Below are 18,257 nucleotides of genomic sequence, written 5' to 3'. Positions count from 1 at the left end.
TGTGTTCATTTTAGAGAAGGTACTGAAGACATTACTGATAGTTAAGAGTTACGGACATTAAAACAACAACACCAAACTTCCCCACATTAGTATCCCTACTTGGTCATTCAGGCCAAATTCAACCCTCTGTTATGCTAATGCAATTTTTATTGATTTTGGATTCTGGGTATGGATCTTTGAGTTTGGAAAGAAAATAATCCAAATAACACACTGGGATTTAGTAGAAAGGGCAAGCATACCCATGAATATATTTGGTTTCTCAACTCCATTCCAATTTGTTGATCCTGCAGAAAAAATTCGTATGCTATGAAAAGGATGATTGATGATCCAAAACTATTTTCTGCAAGAACAAGTTAGGATTTTCATGACCAGATATTAGAGAAGACAACCTTTTCCTTCTTTATTTCCATTCATGGTGGTGTGTAGTTGCTTCACTCTATTTATTTTCAAATGCACACATAAAAGTTATATATATTCATAGGGGAAGATGAGATGCTTCAATACATGTATACATTGTGTAATATTCCAATCAGGGAAAGCATATCTATCTTAGTCTTTTTTTCCTCTAAATTATATTTACCAAGTCCTTGTGCTAATTTTCATGTTCACTTTCCTGAACAAATTTATACTCTTGGTATTGTATGTGCTGCAAGTTTCAGTGTTGTCAAAACATATTTTAAAAATTAACCCATGGGTTTTAATCAGTACAGTCAAGATAAATTAGATTTTTTTTTAAAAAAATAAGATCTACCTTCGTATGCAGATAAGCAAAATTTTTTGATTATGATTAACTTCTGCTCCTATTGCAAGATAGGGCACAGTTGTACTGATGTTTAACTTTAAAAAATACTTAATTTTTTTTAATCTAGAGGTTGAAATAAAGGAAAGATAATTAATCCCACTGGTGAACTCCATGGCTTCCATTGTGTTGTTTTTTTTTTTTGGGAGGGGGAGAAAAAAATCACATTTATTAGTTAAGACAACCACAGGCTGGACACAACACACATGCTAAAAAGTGGACTGTCTTAAAACTTCAAAGGTAAATAGGTATATTTTCCACAGCCCCACATTTTCAAAAATATTTACAAATTGAAAGGCCCACATTAAGACATTGAACAGTAAATTACGTAATAAATGCTCCTATTGTGTTTTATTTTTTTTTATTTTTTATTTTTTTGGCCAGTCCTGGGCCTTGAACTCAGGGCCTGAGCACTGTCCCTGGCTTCTTCCCGCTCAAGGCTAGCACTCTGCCACTTGAGCCACAGCGCCGCTTCTGGCCGTTTTCTGTATATGTGGTGCTGGGGAGTTGAACCTAGGGCCTCGTGTATCCGAGGCAGGCACTCTTGCCACTAGGCTATATCCCCAGCCCCTATTGTGTTTTATATTGAGCTTTACTGCCTTTAATATAGTGGTTGCTTTAGAAGGACACATTTTGAGAAAAGTCCTCTGACAGTTTTCCTTCATCTCTTACTAGTCTTCTCTACATTTGAAACCTTGGCTTAAATGTTCCTTCTACAGGAAATCCTTTATGACTCATAAGACTTGGTTAGTTTTTAATATTTTAAACTCCCTCAGTATCTTTTACTTTGCTCTTTGAATCTTTTCTTATATTAATTTCAGTTTTACTTTAATGTTGCCTATTACCCTTGATTGTGAACTCTATGAGGGCAAGGACTATGTCTGCTTTTAACATTCTGCCTTTGGTACCTAGTTCAGTATTTGGCCCATACTGGATACTAAATAAACATTTCATGATTCATTGGCTGAAGGCCAAAAAGTCATTTAAGGGTACATTGAAATTGTCAGTCTAGTGATGTTTACCACTAAGATAACACCACTGAACTCTCTCTTTTATTCTCCTTTCTTCCTCTACCCTCTTTGCCTCTTTCCTCCACACGTGTGTGTGTGTGTGTGTGTGTGTGTGTGTGCATTTTGCATCAACTTACTGAAGTAGAAAGAATAGTTGACATTCTGTTTTAAAGTGACCATGTATTTGACCCACTTCTTCTCTAGTAATGTCATCACGATTGTATCTCATTGCTGTGGATTTTTGGAGGCTGACAGGCGGAACAAGTTGCTTCAACACACAGTACTCATCTGTCATACAGAGCAGCTTGCAGATTCGTATTGTGTGAATGAAATATGGAGAGAGGGATATTTTTCTTCCTGGGCTATCAGGGTAATTGAAAGTAACTATATCAGGGCATGAGGGGAAAATGCAGGAAAATGGACTGCCTTTGTGAAGGGCAACTCATCAGCACTCAACCACAGGTGTTGAGCTTCATCTCTGTAAGTGTAAAGGATCAGGGATGTGTTTCCTGTAATCTAAAGACCCGAGATTTTTGAACCAGCATATCCTTTCAGTAAGGACAATACCTTGGTTCATATTGCAAACCTTCTGCTGCCTGATAAGATGCCACCACCATCATCTATGGAGGTGTACCTCGTGGGATCTGTGGCATAAGCCCTGAGAATTCTTTAGCTGCAGAAGAAAAGTATTTTAGTATTCCAGATCAATAAACTGTAGTAGAAAATTGGAAATGCACTATGAAAAATCATTAAGCAGAGAAATTCTGTTTCTGAGTTTCAGATCAGAGGAAATAAATAACACTTGACTGCTCTTATAGTTTGTATTTTACAAGTTTGGCCCTGGTAAAATGGAATATCAGGTAATACTGTATCAATGGCACTATGCCTTTTAAACGATTTGGGTCTGTAGATAGCAATTGTGCTTTACAGGGTTATTTTAGTTAATAGGAAGCTTTCTGTTTAACACTGGCAAAAGTTATAACGTGGTGACAGAAAGCAAGGTACAATTCGACAGTCATTCAAGTCATGACTTTGTTATATTTTGAGATAGCTTTAAAATCACTTAGTTGAGTATAACTCTAAACTACTGTAACTGCCAGGTTGCTTTATCTAATTTATGAACCACAGGCAAAGGAATCAACAATAACCCTCCATTTGCCATTATTAGATTAGCTATTACTGAAACCACAAAAAGTATATAACCCTTCACTTTGTGTTCACTTGAATTTGGTTATTAAGCTTTGATAGAACTTTCATTTAACCAAATGCTTTTGTTTACAACAATAAGCATGTTAAATCTTTTGTGTTCAGAATTTGATATGACCATTTTAGTACATGCTGCCCCACAAAGACATGTTAATGTTACAGATTATATTCATTTGTGTTCTGTCAAACATTTTCTATTCGATTGGTTTGGGTCTTGTTTTGCTTCCTGACTTTCAGAAAGACATTTATAGATCTGTAAGGACTCTACATTTGTAAGAATATAACCAGGCATTAACAAACATGAAGCGACTCATAGCAGCTCTATAAAATTGATTTTTCAAAATTAAATAAGCATCTGGTGGTCTGAAAATGTTTTATACCTTATATTTAGAAGATATTTTGACTACTGCCAAAAAGAATCAATTCCTTCATGCTGTCTTCCTTCCTGATGCCGTCATATGCCACTGTGTTATGTAGAACACAGGCTCTGGAAGGAAACAGATTGAATTTGCACCTATACTTTGCCACTTAGATGCCTGCACCCTTGGACCTCACCTCTTAGGAAGGTCAGTTAACTGTAATTATTCCTTCCTTACTATGTAAGAGACTTCAAAATTGTACTTGTCTCATAGGATGCATGTAAAGTCCACAAACATGATTGTTTGTATCATTAATGCGTGTGTGTTCTCAGAGTCTACATATTGTCAATTTGAGTGAAAAATGTCTTCTAATATGGGCTATATAGCAGAAACACTGTCATCTTTTCACTCCTTAAGTTCTGGTATTATGGCCATATCTAAAAGTAACCATTTTTGATCTAGTTAGACATAGCTTGAAGATGAATTACCATGGTAGTGGCCATCTCAGGTACTGAGATGCATACTTCAAAGAAGGATTATTTTTAATACAGAGTTTAATTTCAGTTCTTTTGAATTGACATAACAGGTAAAGAGGGGAAAGTTTGAAGAATGTGAACTAGAAGTATGTGGACCTTCCAATAAGAAGGCATCCTATTGACAATTCATTGTTAGTTTTTCACTGTTTCATACATCTCTCAAATTTTTCTTTGTCTGCTCTGGAATATGTGGTTTGCATTTTCACTTTGATTTCTTTCACTTACATTCATTTTTGGGGGGATAGCAGAGATGGGTTTGGATATGTACACACAATTTTGCCCAGTTTCTTTTAGACCTGTAGCTCCTAGAAGATAAATAGGAACTCAGCTTGGGAAATCTACTCTCTGACATTGGTTTTCATCTAATTTACATGTTTTCTTATGGAGGGTGGGATTTTTCTCTACGTCAACACCATCTTCGGTTAGATTGAATAATAAGTCACAGAAGAATTAAAACTTTTTTACTGTGACAATTTCAGCAAGAATAAATGTTAGGTCCATGGTTTTAGTGTAATGCAAAATAAGATAGCATTTAAAGAGTCTTCACCTCAGCTTCATATTGAAAATGCCCCTCACTTGAGTCAGGGACTGGGGACTTACTGAGATGCACCATCTGGCAAAATATGGAAGGCCATTCTTGTGCCAACTGAAAAAGCTGCATCAGTTCCAACTTCGTATGTTTTGCACATTATTGGATGCCTTGCAAAACGTTTATCACTTTTTAATTAGGAAGGACTAAGGGATTTGATTATCCTAAAGAAAATGTCAGCAACCCAAAGATAGAAAAATTATCCAATAGATTATAAGGGGCAACAAGTATTTAACTCTGAATGTGCAGAGGAAGCAAGGGCAGATTCATCCTGGGGTCTGTAAGGAGGATGTGGGGTAGAATGTCCTTGGTCTGTTTGGGTGGAACATAGGGAACAGATCTTTGTATTATTCTGACAGTCTCCTAACTTGTTTCTCCTGCAGCATGGCTATTCCTTGAAAAGCACATGGCAAGAAATCAACTTGGTTCTGACTCTTGGCCTATCATGTAAACTGTAGCCTGTCATGTTCATTAAAATGAAAATTTGTCGAATGGAATTTGACCGACTGGCAGAATAGTTTAAATGTCAGATGTTGTTAGGCCTGGATATAAATATTATGTTTCTATTGTTAATTAATTGCAGTGCCTCAGTACCAGTGATCCAAAATCCAATTTAGTCTGCAATAGGCCTGTGGATAAGGGCCAGAGATAATGAATGAAGAGGGGGAAAAATGAATTCAGAGTTTCCATTGTATCTGCCTATGGACTCTTAGAAAAAACAGCAAATTTTGGTGTGTCACAGTAGTTCAAGAGGTACAAAACAGAACAGAATCAAGACTCATTGTCTTTTGAAATCTCTATGTTCCTGTCGAATCTATTCTACTGCTAGCCCTATGTCTGTCTCAGCATCAAAATTCCTATTCCCTTTTCTTTATTTTTCCCCTCCCCAAGTCTGTTGTGTTCACAGATCATTTCAGCATTGTATCATTGAAATATATAGTCCCACATTTCTCCCCATTTCTTCATTTTGCTCTTTTCCTTTTGCTATCAACCCTTCCTCTCTTTTGCTTTGTATCCTTTGTTTTGGTCCCTAGGCTCAGAAACCTGTCTATCAAGTCTGACACTGTTTGTTAAGATCATTTCGCTTCCAAAGTGAGCTAGTGGCTGCATATCACTCAGAATAATTCAGTAGAACTGTCTGAATTAGAAAGGAGAGCAGAAATTTTGCTGCTGGTGCTCAGACCTCAAAATTGATGGTTACTGCAAATCCATGAGCCAGCAGGCGTTGTGACCACTATCCTCAACCAATATTTTGTTGAATACTGGCTGTGAGCATGGCTGTGAGCCCTGTCACCTACGTGGGTTCCAGAGGCATGTGGGTATGCCAGGCAGAAGAGGACTAATTAAGACTTTGGAAGGCAGGACCAATGTGGTCCAGTGGTCAGGGACCTTCATTTAATTCCTGGCATCCTGATCCATGCCAACCTCATTCTGCCCCAGCGATTATACCAGCCGAGAAGTAGAGAAAGGAAGATGAACTTTGGTCTGCTCTGAGTTCTCCTGTCCAGCAGTGTCTGTCAGATTAAAAATGAGAGGGAAGGAGGCCAGCAATCTTCCAGATGGAGAGTTCAGAGGAGGGCACAACCAGACTCTCTCTCCACAGTGACGTAGCTGGGCCATTCCAACCCTGGGCCAGGAGCCAGGAGGAGCACAGACTGTTTGCTAACCCTGCAGTAGAGCAGGGGCCTGGAAGTCATCCTCAATTTAGAGTGGGTGCAGATTCAACTGGCATACATAGGCTATGTGATGGAGGCACAGTGTCTGCCTCCAGGGCTTGGTCAGTCTGTTGGGAGATTGGGTCCATCATCCTGGCTTCCTCTTAAAGATGCTTTTCCCAAATCATGTGGGCTGGGGGTAGAGTTGGCAAGTGCAAAAACCAAATGGAGTGCTGGCATTCTCAGCCTGTCTGTTTTCTTCCTGTAGAATGAGGCAGCCATGCAGGAAAGGTGACCTTAGATAGGCTGGAGGCAGTGGTAACAGCAATGGCCATGTGTCCTTGGACTGACTCACATGTGGACAGCAGTTCCAGGCAGCAAGAGCTTGGTGAGGTCACAGTACACTGACAGCCACTCTCCGTGCCTCTTAGTACAACTTTCAAAGTGGTTTCAGCACACACTGAAAGAGTATCCCATGTGGATGTGACTCAAAATGAGTTGCTCAAGTGAGAGTAAGTTTTTCAACTAAGGGTAAAGCATCTGGAAATGAAAGGAATAAATGATACACTGAGATACTGGCTTGACCTCCCTTAAAATGAATTATTTTAACATAGCATCTGCACAACCCTAGTTTGTGTTTATCTAAAAATTATGCCTCTTTTTTCCCCTCTCAAATACAGGTTAGTGGTTTGAGGAGAACCTGTGCTATTGGGAACAGAACTGTTTGACTTGAAATGTCATCCCATTCTGAGAAAACATACTGGGGCCATGTTAGGGCATCCCTGTGCAAATGTCACATTGTCACAATGTCTCCTCCTGGGATTAGGTTAGTACTTTCTAGTCCTATTTGGTGGTCAGATGATTCACTGACCTCCCATTGTTAGGGCACCAAACTACCTCGGGTCATGCTCCCCGAGATTTCATGGAATTTGATTTGTCTGTAACTCCATGAATTTTGAGATGCTAATTATTGGCTGATTGGTATTCCGTTCCTTAGATGTCATCTAATGATTTCCCAGATCCTGTGCTACTTGGCAGATTTACTTTTCCAAAACCTGGCAAATATGATGGTATTGAACAGGTGTGACAGGATGTGTTTTTTTTTTTTTTTTGTGTGTGTGTGTGTGTGTGTGTGTGAGAGAGAGAGAGAGAGAGAGAGAGAGAGAGAGAGAGAGAGAGAGAGAGGCCACAGTAGGGCAAGCTTCAATAGAGATACCTTTTTTGTTTTCTGAAAGCCTGAAGTACAAAATATGAGAAGAGAGAGATCTTTACAACTGATCTTAGTAAGAATTTCTAACCATATTCATCAATAATAGTATAAAACTTATTCCTTTATTACACAAATTTTATACGTTTTGTGTTACATGCTTGATATGGTCCTAGAGTATATAAGCTCAGTCAGTAGACTGAATTGTTGAGCTTGCTGTATAATGGGAAGTCTTTCACCCCCTTGTTTTGACAATGTTGACCAGTTTTCCAGATGAACCACAAACCTAAAAGTTATTCTGGTCATTCTTTTAGAACTATAAATATATTTGAGTTTCATAACTTTTACAAATACTTCATAAGAAATAAGCACATGTACATTGAAATATAACTTGAAAAATATATGAGAAGGGTCAGACATTGCTATTTCTTGTGAGGGTCTAATTCATATGAAGATTCTCAAATACTTCCATGTGTTTTGGATACTAATTTATAGGTAGCTTAACTTGGGCTCTGTTTTCCAACTGTCTGTTTTCCACCGATATGTAGAAAAAGGTTTTAGAAGGAGGTTTAAGAATCTTCTCTTAGTTGAAAATTGGCTATCATTTGAAAGAATGTTGCAATAATTTGTCTGCAGTAACAGCTCACTGAATGTAGCATAAAAATGAAAATGAGGTCTGAAATTATTCAGTGTCTTCACTCTTGTACCTGAATGCAATCCTCTTTCCTAGGTATGTAGATAATTGTTACAGACTTAAAGGTCAATACCCAATCCCTCAACACAGCAGTTAAGTCAGATGAGGGCTAAGGAACGCAACAATAGAGAGGCAGGTCTCTGGATCCCAGTCAAGCTTGTCTTAAGTAATGTGTTTTTGAGAAATAGGAGTCAATTGGAGGAAAATGAATCACCAAAGCAAGTCTATCAATGTGAGAGATGTTTCTTTAAATTCAAACTAGTTTTTATGGGAGCTGAAGGCTGAACCATGGATAATGGTTTATAAAGCTGTGAAGATCCTCCAAGAAAAGTCAGGATATTATTTGGTTTGCTCTGTTCTGTATCCACGTTTATTTCTTTTAGGGGAGCTGAAGTCTAAACATATATTTGGATACATTCAAATGGAATTTATGTATTGTAGAAGGTTATGTGAAGGAGGTAGTTGTCTATAGAGAGAGTGAGGCATGGAGTAAAGAGAAGTAAGTATAACATTGTATATAGCTGTAAGTGAAAATGTTTTCATGAGCTGTACAAATGTAGGGCCTTGGATTCTTGGGCCAAGGAAAATATGAAAAAGAAAGGGTTAATTTGAAAGACTTCCCCTGACTTGGTTTAAAATGTCATCCTTACTTATATCTCCTTTGTAGGGTTCACACACCCATCCACATCCATATACCCTAATCATGTTCCAGTACCAAGACTATAGAATGTGCTTGCATTCATTTCTTCAACAAGTTTAGTTTTGTTGAGATAGGGTCTCACTGTATAGCTAGCCTCAAACTTGTGATCTTCCTTTGTCAGCCTCCACAGTGCTGGGATTACAAGGGTGTACCTCTATGCCCAGCTCAACAACTACTGAGTGGTTGTGGATACTAGTATAGAATCTGGAGCATGCAGTGTAGGAGGAGTAAGGTGGACTGGTTTGAAAAATAAATACCATATGTTTTTAACAAGTTTAGACTCTAAGGTGAGAAAACATAAACCCAAGAGAAAATAATGCATTACACCTTAGGGTTTATTACAGGGTATTGCAGAATTAAGGTGAGACAAAGCTGTGTTTAAGTTCAGTCCTCCACCTGTCCCTTTCAACCTCCTTAGGAATATTTTACTTCTGGTTAGCTTTCTCCTTTCTGCACATTGAACCTCTTTACCTCAAATGGACCTTTTTATCATCCAGACATTGGTTGATATTTCTGTTTAAAAAAGACATGAACATGGGCTGGGAATATGGCCTAGAGGCAAAAGAGCTTGCCTCGTATACATGAAGCCCTGGGTTCGATTCCCCAGCACCACATATAGAGAAAACGGCCAGAAGTGGTGCTGTGGCTCAAGTGGCAGAGTGCTAGCCTTGAGCAAAAGGAAGACAGGGACAGTGCTCAGACCCTGAGTTCAAGGCCCAGGACTGGCAAAAACAAACAACAAACAAAAAAAGAATTCAGTCCCTGTCTGTTAGCTGCCAGTTGCTTTCCTCTCCTCACAACCAAATTTATCTCTGATTACTATCCTTACTCATTGTCTTCATTTAATGATTTCCACTTCTTTCTTCACTTTCCAACTCACAATTGTATCCTGTCTCATCAATTCTCATTGTGTTCCGTGATGGCCTTATATTGGAAATATTCAGTCTTTATATCATGTGACCTTTAAGGTTTTAGTTAATTTCTCTGGCAATAATTCTTTCTCCTAGGTAGGATTCAACAGCTACTTCCCACTTAGGATAACTTTCAAACCCCTTTCTCAGCTATATACCCATAAACCCAACTTCTTACCTGGACAGTTTTGTATAGTTCTTTCTCTGGCACTTAAACCCAAATATTCACAAGCAAACAAATAATCCTTCCCCACCCCCCACCCCCACTCCCCTGCAGATGTGGGTTGTCATGCAGTAGGCTCTGTTTGGTGTCAGATAGGGAAACTGTCTTATAAACTTGATTTTCAAACCTTTTTTTTTTTTTTTAACCAGTTCTGGGGCTTGAACTTGGGGCCTGAGCACTGTCCCTGGCTTCATTTTGCTCAATGCTAGCACTCTACCACTTGAGCCACAGTGCCACTTCTGGCCTTTTATATATATGTGGTGCTGAGGAATCGAACCTAGGGCTTCATGTATATGAGGCAAACACTCTTGCCACTAGGCCGTATTCCCAGCCCATTTTCAAACATTTTTAAGATCTCATAATTGATTTTCAACTCAAGTGTAATATAGTAAGAAAACTATTAAAGGTCTGTGGCTCTTGTTTATATTTTCAAGGAATCAGCTTTATGTTTCATTTATTCTTTGTATTGTTCTTTTTATGACAATAATTTAATTTTGCCCTGATTGTCCTTCTTTTCATATACTTGTTTTAGGTTTATCTTGTTCTTGTTTTCCTTAGAGGCTGAGATGCATCATTAGGTAATTTATTTACAATTACTCTTTTTTTTTGTCCGTTTTGGGGCTTGAACTCCAGGCCTGGGCACTGCCCCTGACCTCTTTTTGCTCAAGGCTAGAGCTTTACCACTCTGAGACACAGCTCAACTTCCAGTTTTTGAGTGGTTAATTGGAGGTAAGAGTCTTATGGGGACCACTAGCATCTGGCTCTATGGTTTTGTTTTTTAAATTCTTCTCATATTTTTCCAATGAATCCCAGATCATGTAAAATTGTTCAGTCTTTGTGTTACAATATTTCCTATGGTCATTGGTTTCTGATTCTACTGTGGTCTGATGGAATATAGGAAGATATTTCAGTTATTTTTTACGTTCATTGATGTGCATTTTAAATCCTAATATATGAGTTATTTTGGAGAAAGTTCCTTGGGTCGATCCTTGGGTGGCTTCTTCTATAGATGTCTATTCAATTTGATCTGTATTAAAAGTTATTTCTGATGTTCTGATGTTCTGATGTTCCCTTGTTGGTTTTTGATTTGGATCACCTAGCTATTAGTGAAAGTAGGATACGTAAACTCATTCTATTTGTGTGTTGGGATCTAGGATTTTGTTGTTGCTGTTTTTTTTATCTAATGATGTCTCCCTTATGAATTGTGTATGTCAACATTCATGTGTATATATGTACAATAGTTAAATTCTCTTGATGGATTGTTTCCTTTATTAATGGAAGTGACTTTCTTTGTCTTTTCTGATTTTGATTTGAAGTCTGCTTTGTCAGTTAGTATGGCTGTTCCTGCTTGCTTTTAGGCTGCTTTTGTTTAGAAAATATTTTTTCTATTCTTTCAATTTAAAGTTGGATTTGTTAGTGAGGTGCATTTTTTTGTAAGTAACAAATGGTGGGAATTAATTATTAATCCTGTCTTTCAATCTGTGTCTTACGATTGGAGAATTGAATCCATTAACATTCAGAATTACTATTGAAAGGTATGTGGTAGATCTTGCTATTTTGTTGTTTTTCTGGTGTTTTTTTTTTTTCCTGTTCTTCAATCACATATCTACTGATGAGATTTTTTTTCCCTCGTAGTTCCATGATTCTACCTCTTCTTCTTCCCCTCTCTCCTCCTTTTTTTCTGTGTACAGGATTCCTTCTGCAGTGTTGTTTTAATGGTAACAAATTGCTTTTAATTTTTTTTGTTCATCATGAAAGGCTTTTTATTTCTCTTATGAGAAATTTATTTCTCATTTTAATTTCTCCAATGAAAATAGAATAATGAAACCTGTAGAAACTGATTTAGGAAACAGGGAGGGAAATAAGAGGACGGACAGAGGGGATAGATTTGATTAGGATACATTGTGTGCATGTGTGGAGACATCACAATGAAACACTTTTGTGCAACTCCTTTTTTTTTTTTTTTTTTTTTTTGCCAGTCCTGGGCCTTGGACTCAGGGCCTGAGCACTGTCCCTGGCTTCTTTTTGCTCAAGGCTAGCACTCTGCCACTTGAGCCACAGCGCCACTTCTGGCCATTTTCTATATATGTGGTGCTGGGGAATCGAACCCAGGGCTTCATGTATATGAATCAAGCACTCTTGCCACTAGGCCATATTCCCAGCCCCTGTGCAACTCCTATATGCTAACAAACATGGGGAAAAACAATAAGACTGGAAATGAAAAAAACAAAACAAAATTTTTATAACTCATTTTTGTTTGCTCAGACCACCCTTATAGTCTAATATATAGTCAGTTTTGCTTGTGTCCCACATCTGCTTGTAAAGAATGCTTAGGTCATATGCATGTTTATATTTATAAAACTATATAACAAAGGTTTTTTAGACTTCCAAAAACAATTATGTTTTTACAAGGTAGATGGCTAGAACATTTTCCCTGTCCTATGTGTTCTTAAAATGCACTTGCAAGTTATGTGTCTGTTTTCTTCCTTCGAGTCAGGTTATAAGTGTGACATTCCTGTCTACTAGGTGCAGTGAAAAAATGGTGTTTAGTGACTTTTGAGTCTTATATCTGGTCTGATTGTCTCTCTCTTTGAATTCATGTCTTTGGAATCCAGTCACCATGTTTGTGGGAGCCTCATACTACAGGGAAAGGCCATGTGTAAACATTCCAGCTGACAGTTCCAGCTATGGTCTTAGCCAACTCTCAGCAAAAACTGGCAGATTTGTGGGAGATGAGCCTTTGGGTAATTCCAGCTGTTGACTTTCAAGTCTTCCAGGTCAGTTAAGACCTTAGTCATTGTAGCATTCAGAAAAACTGTCCTTCTGGTTATTTTTGATATAATGTTTTATTTTTTCCCCTGGGCTGGACTGAACTTATTATCATTTATGCTTTCTGATGTGGCTAGGATGTTGGTTATATTGCACTATATCCACCTATTGACTATATGATATTTTGCTCACTGCACTTCTTATTTGGGCTGGTCTTGAACCTTGATTCTCTTAACCTGCTTCTCAAGTAGCTAGCATTGTAAGTGTGAGCCACTGGTACCTGCCTGTGCTTCTTTCTTATAAAGCTACTAGGATTTAGCTATAGTAAACTATGTTGCAATGAACATGGTTGTGCTGGTAGTTTTAGTGTGGTATTGCTTGTGATCTTTTAAGTAGATGCACAAAAGCAAGGTTGCTGGGTCATAAGGGAGCTCTATGTTTAGCCTTCTGAGGAACCTCCACACTGCTTTCCAGAGTGGCTGAACAAGTTTACACTCCCACCAACAGTGTAGTATGATTCCCTTCTGGTAACATCCCCACCAGCATCTGTTTTATAGTTTCTTGATAATGGACATTCTTACTGGGGTGAGGAATCTCCATGTTGTTTTGATTTGCATTTCTTTATGGGCAGTGATGTTGAGCACTTCTTCATGTACCTCTTGGCCATTCTCATTTCCTCTTAAGAAAAGTCTCTCTTTAAGTCTTTAGCCCATTTGTTAAAGGGGCAGTTGTTTCTTTGAGGATTTGTTTTGGGGAAACTTAATTTTTTGAGTTTTATGTATATTTTAGATATGAGGTCCTTGTCTGTTTCATGGCCAGTGAAGATCTTCTCCAAATCTATGGGCTTTCTGTTTATCTTGCAAGTTGCGTCCTTTGCCATGCAGAAGTTCTCTGGTTTGGTGCAGTCCCATTTGTCCAACCTTTCTTTGATTTGTTGTGCTTCTAGGCCTTTATTAAGAAAGTTTGACCTGTGCCAAGGAGCCCAAGTGTTTCTATTATTCCTTCCTGCAGTGTTTTCAGGGTATCTGCTTTTACCTCCAGGTCTTTGATCCATTTGAACTTGATTCTGGTGCAGGGTGACATATAAGGATCTAGATTTAGTTTGTTACAGGTGCTTAACCAACTTACTATTGCTAAAATAGGGAATCAACACAGATGCTTCGCAGTAGATGAAAGTATCAAGAAAATGTACGTATAAGCAATGGAATTCTATGCTTTTATCAGAAAGACTGACATTGCCCCATTTGTAAGGAAACAGAAAGATTTGGAAAAAAATCATACTAAGTGAAGTGAGCCAGACCCAAGGAAACATAGATTCTATGTTTTCCCTCACTGGTAATAATTAATATATGTCTATGATAGTCCTAGCAGAAGATCACAATAGCTCAATATCTATGTACATATGAACACATAAGATGATGCTGAGTGAAATGAACTCCAAGTTATGGAAATAAGTGGTTTATCATTGTTGTTGTTGTTTTCAACGTACCATGTGAAATTATGCCTTTTTCCGTTTGTCTTTCTTCCCTATGGTTTTACCCCTGATGTCATTGTAACTGATTTTGGTACCCTGGGTATTGTATATACGTCTATTGGAACTAGGGAAGGGAAGGGGAACATCAAAATGGAGAGACAAAGGATAAAAGATGAACCAATACAACAACAATACTAACAGAATTATATGCTGTAAATTAACTGCACAACTCGGGGGTGGGGAGATGTGGGAGAAAAATGAAGGAGGAGGTAACAAGTTTGAAAAGAAATGTACTCACTGCCTTACATATGTAACCCCTCTGTATATCACTTTGACAATAAATAAATAAATATTTTTAAAAAGCTATTAGCATTTAATCATGGAATCTCTACTGACCATATATAATTCTATTCTCCTCTTAACGGCCCCACCTATAAACAACAGAATTAGATTGTTTCCACATTTTTGATACCTTACAGTAGAAATTAAATTTCTCTATATGATCCTTTGAAGGATGCTCAAACCATTTTCAAACAATAGCAGATTGTTTCTTATTGGCTGCTTAGGCAGAAAGTGTGAGGCACAAGTTTTATCAATGGTTTATTTGGCTAACACCACATATCATTGTACATGGAAATTCTATTTAGAAACTTGGAAAGAAAAACATTTGATATTTTACTCTCAGACAACTCAGTCTTTCATTTTTATCTCTCTCTAGCTTTGAAGCTCAGCAAAGAAGGGAAATCCATTGAGAACAGTCTGTAAAGGTAAGTGTATTTATTACATGGCCTTGACAAACATTGCCTTTACAACATTGATTTTTCTTTTATTCAGAGATTTAAACACTTGAATTAAAGATATAGCTGACAGGACTACTTCCTTAACCACCTGCTTGTCCTCCCTCATAGGCAAAAGTGCTGAGCAATAGTTAGCAGAAAGCAGGAGGAAATAAAATGATGTGCTGAGGGTAGCCAAATGCAATTGTATGCTTGCTGACTTTTGCTTTCTTCTCAGCAGTTAAGTCATTCCAATGGAGCTAAGTTTACTAAGATTAATGCTAGATGGAAAAAGAATGCACTTGTACTACTTCTGGTCAATAGTTAAATAAAACCAGCTGGTCAAATAAAGCATTGAAAATAAAATCCAGAGTGGCATTTCAATTGGGTTGGATGAAATTTATCGTGAAAGTCAGTTGTGCAGTTGTGTTTTGGAGGAGCTAGTTTTGTAGAAGGGAGAAAGCCAGCCAGTTTGGTAGAGCTAATTGCATTCTACCTAGTCACTCTGAATCCTAAGTGATTTACAGGAAATGAACTTCCAAGCTTGAAGCAAGAGGAAAAATACCTACTCAGCCTCCTGTGAAACATTACAATTGAGTTGGTTTTTACGTGGAAAATGTAATTGTTTCCTCTTTGCTAGGTGTATTTATAAGCACACCTCTGTACAGCATTGTTCTTGATTCATTGTTTAATTTCTGTTCTGCATGAAGTATTTTAATTTAGAGAATTCATTCTGGGGAATTATAGGACTGCAGTTTCATCAAGAGTCTGTGGTGGCCAGGGTGAAATATGCCATAATTCTACATTTGTTTTCATCATTAGTTATATTTTTGACAAATTTAGTTTTTTCTGTCATTTTTATTACAGTAATCACGAATGTGACCACTTTAGTTAATGCTGAAAAGCCATTTTGATTTACCTTATATTTTAAGTTATTCTTAACTTTATGACAAATCAATTTTGAAGCCTGAGTTTTTAATGTTTATTTTACTAGGAAATTGGAAATTCAACCCTTTATTGAATAGACCAAACATGATCCGTGGTAACTCTCTTCTAGGGATTTGCTTTGTGGTGAGGCCACTCTCTGGTGTCTGAAAGCTGGTTGGCTTGGAATTGTGCTATAATGATTGGCCATTAATAAAAACAGTGTTATCATATGAAGTAGTTCATTCTTATTTTTGAACATATGGCTTTCATATCTCTGGATCATTGTGCCACTTGCAATGAAATAGTACCTGATAGCTTTTAGATATAAATATCAATAACCTATTGGAGTTAATAGGTAGATACATGTATGGTACCTGCAGTCCCCTTGGGAGATGTTTTCACACTGGCACATCTATTTTCTTTGTCTCATTGAAAACTGTGGTACAAATACTCTGGGGTTCAGTCCTGATTTGGCTATTAGATCAGCGGAAAATTACTTATTTTCTTGTGTGTCAGTTTCCTAACCTGTGAGATGGGGATGCTTCTATTGACTGCCTTATGTGGTTATTATGGAAGAACAAGTCCTGCTCCATGATACCATGGTAGATCAGCTGATGTTAGCTGCTGCTCTCCTTGTTAATATCATCATCATCATCATCATCATCATCATCATCATCATCATCATCACCATCATTCATTATCATCATCATTATCATATTATCATTGTCAGCAGCAGCACAGCCTTATTCATTTGTTCATTTTGAGAAATCGCTTCCTTCTAGCAACTTCAGGATAAGGTTTCCAAAATGATCATGTTTGTTACCAAAATAAAAAAGTTGGCTTTGGCCTTAAAAGTCAAATAAAAAGCCAGCTTTTAAATACTATGTTAAGTGGGGCTTCTGGAAGTGAAAGATTGTGAAGTTGAAGTTTTAAAAGTGTCTAAGAAAACACTTTTGTGTTTCTGTGTGATCTTAAAAATCAATATGATCTTAAAAATTAGTTTTGAGGAATTAGTGATTTACTACTGATTTATTTACTCTCAAACTTATTTTTAGTAATTTATTTTAATTTTTTAATTATTATGATAAACGATCAGGTAAAGAGTACATTTCTTTTTGGACAATGTCATTCCTTCTCTCACTGTCTCAATTTAAATCTTAAATACTTTTTTTTTCAGAGAGAGAATATGCTCTTCCATTTTTCCTCCTGTCTTGTGTGTTTATTTGCCCTTTATAATACCTTTGCTTCCTTTGGAGGTACTTTGTGTAGTGAAACTGTAATTATGGACCTACACTCAGACTATGTGTTTGTATTATGAGCACAACCTTGGTTAGGTGCATGATCCTTTTTTAGAATATGAATCTTTAGCTAAGTTGTTCTTCTTTGTCCCAGTTGGGTGCTGTGATGTGATGATATATGCTATAATAAAACCACAGGTTACTACCTGTAGTAGTACCAAGCCTGTTTCTGAACTTTGTGTGTGTCTGGACTATTGATAGTCTCAGAGCCTTGTTTTCCAGCTTGCCCTGGATTCACAGAGCCTCTAATTTCCCTCTAGTTATTTGTTTTAAATTAGCCAATTGTTTTCTGTTGCTTGTAACTACCTAACACTGTTGGAGAAGTTTTTACGCTAGTGAACTAGATGTAGAATAAATGGGATATGTTGAGATTTTTTTACAATTAAAATGCTATTCATTATTTTTTTTAATTATGTGCAAGGAGCTGAATGTTTTGTAGTAGATTAATACTGTACATGTAGAGTTTTCAAGTAGGTTCTCAAAACTAAGCAATTGAACTAGGGTCCCCTGGCTCATACTTGTAATTTCTACTTATTCAGAAGCCTGAGAGCTGAGGATGGTAGTTTGATGCCAGCTTGGGCAGGAAAGTCTGTGAGATTCTTACCTCCAATTAACCACCAAAAAGTCTGAAGTAGAACTGTAGCTCAAGTGATAGAGTACCATCTGTGAGCAAAGAAGCTCAGGGACCAGTGCCCAGGCTCTGAGTTCAAGTCCTAGGGCTGGCATATACACTAAAAAGCTGTTTTGTTCTGTACTCAGTACTTTTGAATTGGGTGACAAAGAAGTTACCTTTGACTACTTCTTTAAGCCCTCAAAAGGATTTGTGAGTATGCAGGAGTGTGGCTGGAAAAGAGAATAGAAGCAGAGAGGACATTCTTTTCCATTTCTAGTGTTTTGGTTTCAGTAGAAGGGGATTATGAAGGGACTGTGATTTTCTTTACTTCCCCAAACATTTCTATCCCTTTTTTTTTTTTTTTTTTTTTTTTTTGCCAGTCCTGGGCCTCGGACTCAGGGCCTGAGCACTGTCCCTGGCTTCTTTTTGCTCAAGGCTAGCACTCTGCCACTTGAGCCACAGCGCCACTTCTGGCCATTTTCTGTATATGTGGTGCTGGGAAATTGAACCC

The 18,257-nt window shown here is 37.6% G+C and overlaps 1 protein-coding gene across 1 annotated transcript in view; it reads left to right on the top strand.

The window, feature by feature from the left end:
- Fhit (fragile histidine triad diadenosine triphosphatase) overlaps positions 1–18,257 on the top strand; it is a 1,290,154-nt gene that overhangs the window by 25,371 nt on the left and 1,246,526 nt on the right. The window contains exon 2 of the mRNA XM_048356063.1: positions 14,851–14,899. The gene's annotated coding sequence lies outside the window, so the exon portion shown is untranslated. The remainder of the gene's footprint in view (positions 1–14,850; positions 14,900–18,257) is intronic.

The sequence above is a fragment of the Perognathus longimembris genome, chromosome 10 (assembly GCF_023159225.1).
Source record: "Perognathus longimembris pacificus isolate PPM17 chromosome 10, ASM2315922v1, whole genome shotgun sequence".
NCBI lineage: Eukaryota > Metazoa > Chordata > Mammalia > Rodentia > Heteromyidae > Perognathus > Perognathus longimembris.
Note: the sequence above shows the minus strand (reverse complement) of the source record. Positions and strands in the feature narration are given on the sequence as shown.